This window comes from Hemicordylus capensis, chromosome 4 (genome assembly GCF_027244095.1).
Source record: "Hemicordylus capensis ecotype Gifberg chromosome 4, rHemCap1.1.pri, whole genome shotgun sequence".
Taxonomy (NCBI): Eukaryota; Metazoa; Chordata; class Lepidosauria; order Squamata; family Cordylidae; genus Hemicordylus; species Hemicordylus capensis.
This window is the reverse complement of record NC_069660.1, coordinates 131141365-131150212: the sequence shown is the minus strand read 5'-3', so window position 1 is coordinate 131150212 and position 8848 is coordinate 131141365.

Genomic DNA, 8848 nt, shown 5'->3' with positions numbered 1-8848 from the left:
GACTTGCTGTATTTTGTGGAATTTGCTCTAGAACTTGATTTTCTGAGCTTTGCAATTGCCATCTCCTCTTCATCTATTGGCACAGGGGCCTTCTTCCCAAATGGGCATTCTTTCATCCATTGGAAAAGGAGGCTGGAAACATACTTGAAGCTTCATGGGGTGCCCACTCACATCCAGTCTAGCTGCCAAAATTATATGTGCCCATGTGGGTGTGGGATGAATTGTATGTGAATTGCATTGGAGAGTGGTGGCTGGTGAGGAGACCAGAGAGAGGAAAAATCACATTATTACTCTAAGGTACAGTGGTAAAGTGTGCCGTCAAGTTGATTTTGACTCCTGGCGGCCACAGAGCCCCGTGGCTTTCTTTTGGTAGAATACAGGAGGGGTTTACCACTTCCTCCCGCTCAGTATGAGATTATTTCAGCATCTTCCTATATCACTGCTGCCCAATATAAGTGTTTCCCACAGTATCAGAAATGTAACAGTGGGGATTTGAACCAGCAACCTTCTGCTTGTTAGTCAAGCATTTCCATGCTGCTCCACTTAAGGTGGACCTAAACGTATTCAGTCATTCCCTTCAGTGATTATTAAAGGCAGCTCTGCCATGAGGTAGAAGGCTCGCCTCAGGCAGTAGATTTTGATTGTTATTAAAGGGTGGCAAATTGTTTGTTTATTGAGGGGCGGGGTCTACTTGGGTTTTCTGCCTGGTGTGCCAAAATATCTTGGGCTGACCCTGAGAAAGATTCTGTTTTGAAGAGGATGTTGGCTTATAAGGTCTCCTTGCAGTTTTTCTTCTGCAGCCACGAGTCCCCCAACTGTGAAAAGTCTAGGACCACAACAAGATTGACTCCTATAGCTTGGTCTGCACTCATTAGCAGAGCTGGGTTTGAAGGGGCCGTTGGGAAGGTAACTTCTGGTGTGCCTCCTCTTGCATCACAAGCCCCTTTCCCCTTACTGTGCTGGCACATTCAGGTTTCTTTTATTCTGGGTAAAATAAGGTTTCTTTTATTCTGGGTAGAATTTTATTTTATCCTTGAGGATGCTTTCCATCAATTTGCCTGGAACACTTCATAGCAGGAATAGTGGCATGCTAAACAATAGCTACTGCCACCATATCCCCCCCCCCCACTTTGCCCACTGTAGCATTGCAACACTATGTGTGGCAGGAACTGCTCCTGCTATGAAGTGTAGTGAGGTTGTTGCCTCTGGTGATGGGTTACAGAAGCACCAGTGGGGTGGCAAAATGACGTCCCCATCACTGCTCACTGCCACCCACTGCTATTGGAGCAGCTCTTTGTTGACCGGTGGCACAACCACCACTTTGCAAAGAGCTCCGCTTCCTCTTTTTTCTTTTTCTCAGAGGTGGCTCCCACCACCTGACTCAATGCTCACTTTCCTCTACCTCCCTTGTGCTCTACCGGGCTGGTTATGAAAAGGAGGACGAAGTGGAAGAGAACATGTAGAAAGCGGAGGAGAGTATTGGAGACGTTCTATAGAATGCCTCCAGTACTCCGCTCCCCACTCCACATTTCCTCTTCTGCTCCCTCCTCCTTTTCATAACCAGCCCAGTGTTGAGTGCAGAAGTGGAGGAGTGCGTGTGTATTGAGTCAAGCAGCAGTAACTGTTGCTGCTGCAAAGCAATAGGAGGAGGAGGCAGAAGCGTGGGTATGCATAGTCCACTTGTGCATGCCCACTGAGTGGCAGCTATTGCAGCAAACAAAAAATAGGAGATGGAGGACGAGTAGCACATGAGGGGAGCAGGTAGCATCTGGCACCCTGCCTCAGGCACACAGAGATCTTGGGTCACCACTGAAGTGAGGCATATTGAGGAGGGAAAGGTAGCAGGCAAGAGCTGCCATCTGCTGCTGGCCTATCAAGAAGGAAAGCAGCTGGTGTCTGCTGCCATGGAAAGGGGTAGAGGGCCCAGTCAAGTAAGATGGTGTATACCAGAAGTCACCTTGCTGATTCCTCCTCAAGCCCGGTGCCAGCCCTGCTCAGGAGTGCAGATCAAGCTGCTGTTTCGTGTGTAGTACATAAGAACAGCCCTGCTGGATCAGGCCCAAGGCCCATCTAGTCCAGCATCTTGTTTCACACAGTGGCCCACCAGATGCCATTGGAAGCCTACAGGCAGGAGTTGAGGGCATGCCCTCTCTCCTGCTGTTACTCCTTTGCAACTGGTACTCAGAGACATCCTCCTTCGAGGCTGGAGGTGGCCTGTAGCCCTCAGACTAGTAGCCGTTGACCTCTCCTCCATAAAGTTATCCAAACCCCTCTTAAAGCCATCCAAACTAGCAGCCAACACCACATCTTGTGGCAGAGAATTCCACAAGTTGATTATGCATTATGTCACCCACTCACTCAGTTTGGAGAGATCCTTTTGGAGCTCCTCACAATCCGTTTTGGATTTTACTACCCTAAATAGTTTGGTGTCATCTGCAAATTTGGCCACCTTGCTGCTTACCCCTACTTCTAGATCATTTATGAATAAATTTAAAACCACCGGTCCCAGTACAGATCCCTGGGGGACCCCACTGCTTACTTCCCTCCATTGTGAAAACTCTCCATTTATACCTACCCTCTGTTTCCTGTCTTTCAACCAGTTAGCAATCCACACATGTACTTGTCCCCTTATCCCATGACTGCTAAGTTTCCTCAGGAGTCTTTGATGAAGAACTTTGTCAAAAGCTTTTTGGAAGTCCAGGTATGCTATGTTAACTGGATCACCTTTATCCACACACTTGTTGACACTCTCAAAGAACTCCAAAAGGTTTATGAGGCAAGATTTACCTTTGCAGTAGCCATGCTGATTCTCTCCCAGCAGGGCTTGTTCGTCTATGTGCTTTACAATTGTATCCTTGAGGATGCTTTCCATCAATTTGCCTGGAACAGACGTTAAACTAACCGACCTGTAATTTCCCAGATCGACCCTGGTTCCCTTTTTGGAAACTGGTGTTACATTTGCTACTTTCCAGTCCTTCAGTATAGAGCCTGATTGTAGATATAAGTTATCTGTTTTAGCAAGGAGGTTGGCAATTACACATTTGAGTTCTTGGAGAACTCTTGGATGGATGACATCTGGCCCTGGTGATTTGCTGGTCTTTAATTTTTTCCAGACAGTTTAGAACATCATCCCTTGCCACTTCAATCTCACTCAGTTCTTTACCCTCCATCCCCAAAAAGCCTGATTCAGGAACAGGTATATGCTCAGTGTCCTCTGCCATGAAGGCAGACACAAAGAACTCATTTAGCTTCTCTGCAGCCTCCATATCCTCCTTAATAATCCCTTTCACTCCCTCATTGTCTAATGGTCCAACCACCTCCCAGGCAGGTTTCCTGCTTCTGATGTATTTAAAGAAGTTTTTGTTATTCCCCTTGATGCTTTTAGCTAAATGTTCCTCAAACTCTCTTTTCGCCTCCCTTATTGTCTCCTTGCATTTCTTTTGCCATAGTTTGTGTTCCTTTCTGTTCTCTTCATTTGGACAGGCCTTCCATTCAGAAGAAAGACTTCTTCCCTTTTATGGCTTCCTTGACGGTACCCATTAGCCATGCTGGCATCCTCCTGGACTTAGTGGTACCTTTCCTCTTTTGGGGTATGCAATATAACTGGGCTTCTACTACTATTGTGTTTTTGAGTAAACTCCATGCATTCTGGAGTGAAGTGACTCTCCTGATTCTCCCTTTCAGTTTTCTTTTCACCATACTCCTCATTTTGGAGAAGTTTCCTCTTCTGAAATTCAAAGTGTCTGTGTTAGACTTCCTTGCTGATTCTCTCTCCCATGTATGCTGAATTTGATCGTACTATGGTCACTGTTCCCTAAAGGGTAGATGACACTGACATCATGCACCAGGTCCTGGGTGCCACTCAGGATTAAGTCCAAGGTTGCCTTATATCTGGTTGGTTCCAAGACCAACTGTTCTAGGGCACAGTCATTCAGCGTATCTAGAAATCTGACCTCTTTGTCATTACCTGACTGTGAATTTACCCAGTCTATGAGTGGGTAATTGAAGTTACCCATTATTACAGCCCTGCCTCTTCTTGATGCCTTCCTGATTTCCTCCTGCAACTCCCAATCACTGTCAGCGGTTTGATCCGGAGGGCGATAGCACGTCCCCAGTAGCATGTTTCCTTTCAGGCCTCGTATTGTCACCCACAGGGTTTCTGTGGAGGACTCCGATCCACCTAGGTTTTCCACCTGGTTAGATTCTGTCCCTTCTTTAACATACAGTGCTACCCCTCCTCCAAGGTGCCCCTCCCTGTCCTTTCTATAGAGTTTATATCCAGGGATAACAGGGTCCCAATGGTTCTCACTGTTCTACCATGTTTCTGTTAGGCCCACTATATCTATTTCTGTGTTAGCAACCAAGCACTCCAGCTTGTCCATCTTGGCTCAGAGGCTTCTGGCAGTGTATAAGCACCTATACACTGAATCTCTTACCTGGTGTATGCTATCTTTCTTTTGACTCTTTGACCAGCTGGCACAGCCTTCTGTCTGCTCTTTATGTGGTTCTGCTCTTCTCCCTTCTGATTGATAAGAATCCTTTGCACCCTTGTGCTTTAAAGGATGGCATTTGCCGAATTGGACACTGCCCAGCTCCTGTCGGCTATTCCCCAGGTGTCATTTTAAATGATGACTTTCCCCAGGCATCATTTAAAGTAGCAGAAGCCGATAACATCTGGCAAACTCAGTCATTGCAACAAGCCTGTAAAGTGGGTCAATGTTATTGTCTTCTTTGTGGGGAAGATGTGATGGGGCACAACAGGGACATCAAAATTTATGCACTTTGTTCTTACTCTGAATTACATAGGCTTGAATCCTATGAGTAAGTTCCCATGGGCCCTTTCCAGGTTAGCTGCTCAACAGCAGCAAAAATGCTTCCGTTCAGGCAAATTGAATTCAAAATGTAAATAGCAAAGCGCCCAGCAGAGGGAGCAGTCTCTTGAAAATGAACAACCTGAAAAAACAGCAACTTTTTCACACTGGCTATACAATGTTATAGCATTATATCGCAGTGATTAAATTCTAAACAAGCACTGGAAATCTGAATGGCACCTTGCTGTCAGTGTAGGGACTGCAGTGTCACAACACAGTAAGTGTGGAAGGACACTTCAGAGATTCGTTGTGACCCCGTTGCAGGGTGTAATCTGGAAAGCGCCATGAGCAATAATTTATGTTCTATCTTTTGAAAGTCTATCAAAAGTAATTAGCTGTTCACGGCAGCAACTACCAATTTGATTCCAGACAAGGCATTATGTCCTTGTTTTTAAAAGTATTTTGATACCCCCACACCCAAGTTTATGTTGTTGCTACTTCTGGTTTTTGTACAGTAATATTTAAATCTGTTTAAAGTACAGAATTCTCTGCTGTGAAATAGATTATTGTTGTTAATATTAATAAGAGGCCTAGTTTGAGTATAAAGGAAACCTGGACTGTGTGCTTCTGTGTACGTGAAATCATGGCTTACAGCAGAGAAACTGCAAAACATACAGTTCATAGAAAAAAATGTAGCTACATTCCAAACAGTCAAAACAAACAATTCTTTATCTGACAAGTGCATGGGATACATCAAAAGCTTCAGAGAATTGACACTAGCATCTTGACAGAAGACAAGCACTGCATCATCCATCTGTTGGCTGGGAAAGCACGCAGTGAGTAGAATTAGTGCCTTCAAATACACACCTGCACCATCCCAAAGTACTATTGCACTTCAGTGATATTTGCAGATAAGTCTGGAACAAAGATAGAGTATTAAATTCCATAAGGTTCTGAAAGTCTGCAGGGGCAGAGGCTGGTAAAGTTGTGCTGTCGAGTCAGTGTCGACTCCTGGCGAGCACAGAGCCCTGTGGTTGTCTTTGGTAGAATACAGGAGGGGTTTACCATTGCCTCCTCCCGCGCAGTATGAAATGATGCCTTTCAGCATCTTCCTATATCGCTGCTGCCCAATATAGGTGTTTCCCATAGTCTGGGAAACATACCAGCAGGGATTAGAACCAGCAGTCTCTGGCTTGCTAGTCAAGTCATTTCCCCGCTGAGCCATTAGGTGGCGTGCAGAGGCTGGAGCAGGACTTAATTACAAAATGATTCTTCTAGATATTGACGTCATATACGATAGCCAAGGTCCTGCTGTCATGGGGCCAGCACTCTACAACTGCTCATCTCAGCTCCTGCTTTTAGGCTAGACTCTCCTGACAACAGCTCTCATGATCATCCCCAACTAAAATTTATTTTGCAGTTTTGTAAAACTCTGCAGCTTCATTTTGGACCCGTTGCAGTTCTTAAACTGTCTCTAAAGTCAGCCCTGCACGAAATGCATTACAATAATCCAGCCCAATAATCCAACCTGAAGGCGGGGACTACAGATAGAGCCTTTTTGGTTGTGGCCCCTCAGTTTTAGAATGGCAGTGGATGATGTCCCCTGCTGCCACCATTGGACCAGCTCTTCAAGATGATTTGCACTCCTTGCAAAGTTTGCAAGAGACACGGAGAGAAGAGAAAAGTCTGCTGGCAACTTTCCCTCCTCCCTGCCCTTCATTTCCAAAGTTTGGAAGAGTTGGTTTTGAAAGGGGGCTGTTCCCCACCCAGGTAGCATTTTACATCTCACTTCAGGCACTGCAATACCATGGTCCACCTCTGAACAAGAGCATGAATGACTGAGATCAGGTTCACACATTACAAATTGTGTTTGTGATTAAACAATCTCAAAATTTCTTAGCCCACGTTCACAATATGATTTGCATAGGGGTGATGGAATGTTGTGGAATGTGGACTCTCAGAGTAGTATGGATCCATTAGGTTTCTGGAGTGGTCTGAGGAATTTATTAATTGATTTCAAAAGTTATGTTGATGATGGTGGCCGGGTTGACCTCTTTCTGGAATGTGGGGCTGAGTTCAGCTATTAAGAATGACATTGTCCCAGGCATCTTGGGCCAAATGGCAGCACTAGCCATCAGACAACATGGGTTCTCTTGAGATAAGATGGTTGTTCATATGGATATCTAGCAGCCTTCTGATTTTCCTTGACCTCTTGCAAACCTTTAGCCCACTTCAGGCATTGTACAGTAATTGCCCTGCCAGTCAGTAAGTGAAAGCTTTGGTCCCCAAAGTGAAGGAAACCAGGAGATGGAAATTTGAACAATATTTCAACACTGGGACGATTGGCTGGATTTTCTAGATAGTATGTTGAACTGACAGAATGCAGTGTGAGGAAATCTGTTCTATATCTGTGCACGTTGTCAGTAGGGTGGAAAGCAAAAGGGGCAAAAATTGGCAGCTATCCCAGCAGAGCAGAGATCTCTACTGAACGTTGGAAATATGTGAAGAGAAATTGGCCACAGTGGTGCCGTGCCCTGAACAGTTATTCACAGTGATATCTGAAGCACCATTTCTGCTTTAAATTGGAAAATTAAATAACTCTAATACTGAGAACAGTGAATTTTCCAGAAAATAAAACCCAAATTTTATTTTACACTTGGAGAATCAAGCCCTGTAGAAGATCCTGTTCCTGTGTTGGCCTCCCAGGAAGTCTCCCCCACCCCCCATAGCCTTGGCTCAGAGCAAAGCCCAACTTCTGATCACTAGCCTAGACCCATAGGACAAGACTAGTCCAGATCACCATGATAACTGCAGTGCCCATTACAGATGCCTTGTAAAGCATGGGACACTATCTAAGTATCCTATTTTATGGGGCTGTTTGCTATAATCATTTATTTTAATTGATTGATTGATTTTAATTATTTTAACATTTATATCCTGCTCTTTCTCCAAGGAGCCCAGAGTCACCAAGAGTATGTGGTTATGTTTATCCTTACAACAACCCTGTGAGATAGAGGGCTTGTACATACCTCTTGCCTGTGGGCTCCCCAGAGGCACCTGGTGGGCCACCGTGTGAAACAGGATGCTGGATTAGATGGGCTTTGTGCCTGATCCAGCAGGGCTGTTCTTATGTTCTTATTAGGCTGAGAGTTAAGTGACTGGCCCAGAGTCACCCAGTGAGTTCCATGGCTGAATGGGGATTCAAACTCAGGTCTCCCCGGTTCTGTTCCAGCATTCAAACCATTACACTAGACAAACCATTACACTAGACAAACCATTACACTACTCTCATTTGACCCATCCCTTCCTGCACATGCAGCTCTATGTACTGTCCTCTATGCACTGCATGCATAGGAGAAGATCCACACAGGGCTCAATGGACTCCCTCTCTTCTTCTCCCTCCCTGCTGGGTGTGTAGTTCTGAGAACACTGTTGCATTACCTCAAAGAAAGCTCATGTATGCCTCCTATATATTGATGCAATATCCTCCACATTCCCAGAACCCAAATAGCCCACACTTGCAGCCTTGGAAAGAAGCAATGGCTTGATCACATAAGAACAGTCCTGCTGGATCAGGCCCAAGGCCCATCTAGTCCAGCATCCTGTTTCACACAGTGGCCCACCAGATGCCACTGGATGCCACAGGCAGGAGTTGGGGGCATGCCCTCTCTCCTGCTGTTACTCCCCTGAAACTGGTACTCAGAGGCATCCTGCCACTGAGGCTGGAGGTGGCCCACAGCCCTCCGACTAGTAGCCTTTGATAGACCTATCCTCCATGACGTTATCCAACCCCTTCTTAAAGCCATCGAGGTTGTTGGCCGTCACCACATCTTGTGGCAGAGAATTCCACAAGTGGATTATGTGTTGTGTGTAAAAGTACTTCCGTTTGTTGGTCCTAGATTTCCCGGCAATCAATTTCATGGGATGACCCCTGGTTCTAGTGTTATGGGAGAGGGAGAAGAATTTCTCTCTATCCACTTTCTCCACACCATGCATGATTTTATAGACTCCCCGATCATGTCTCCCTGCAGTCGTCT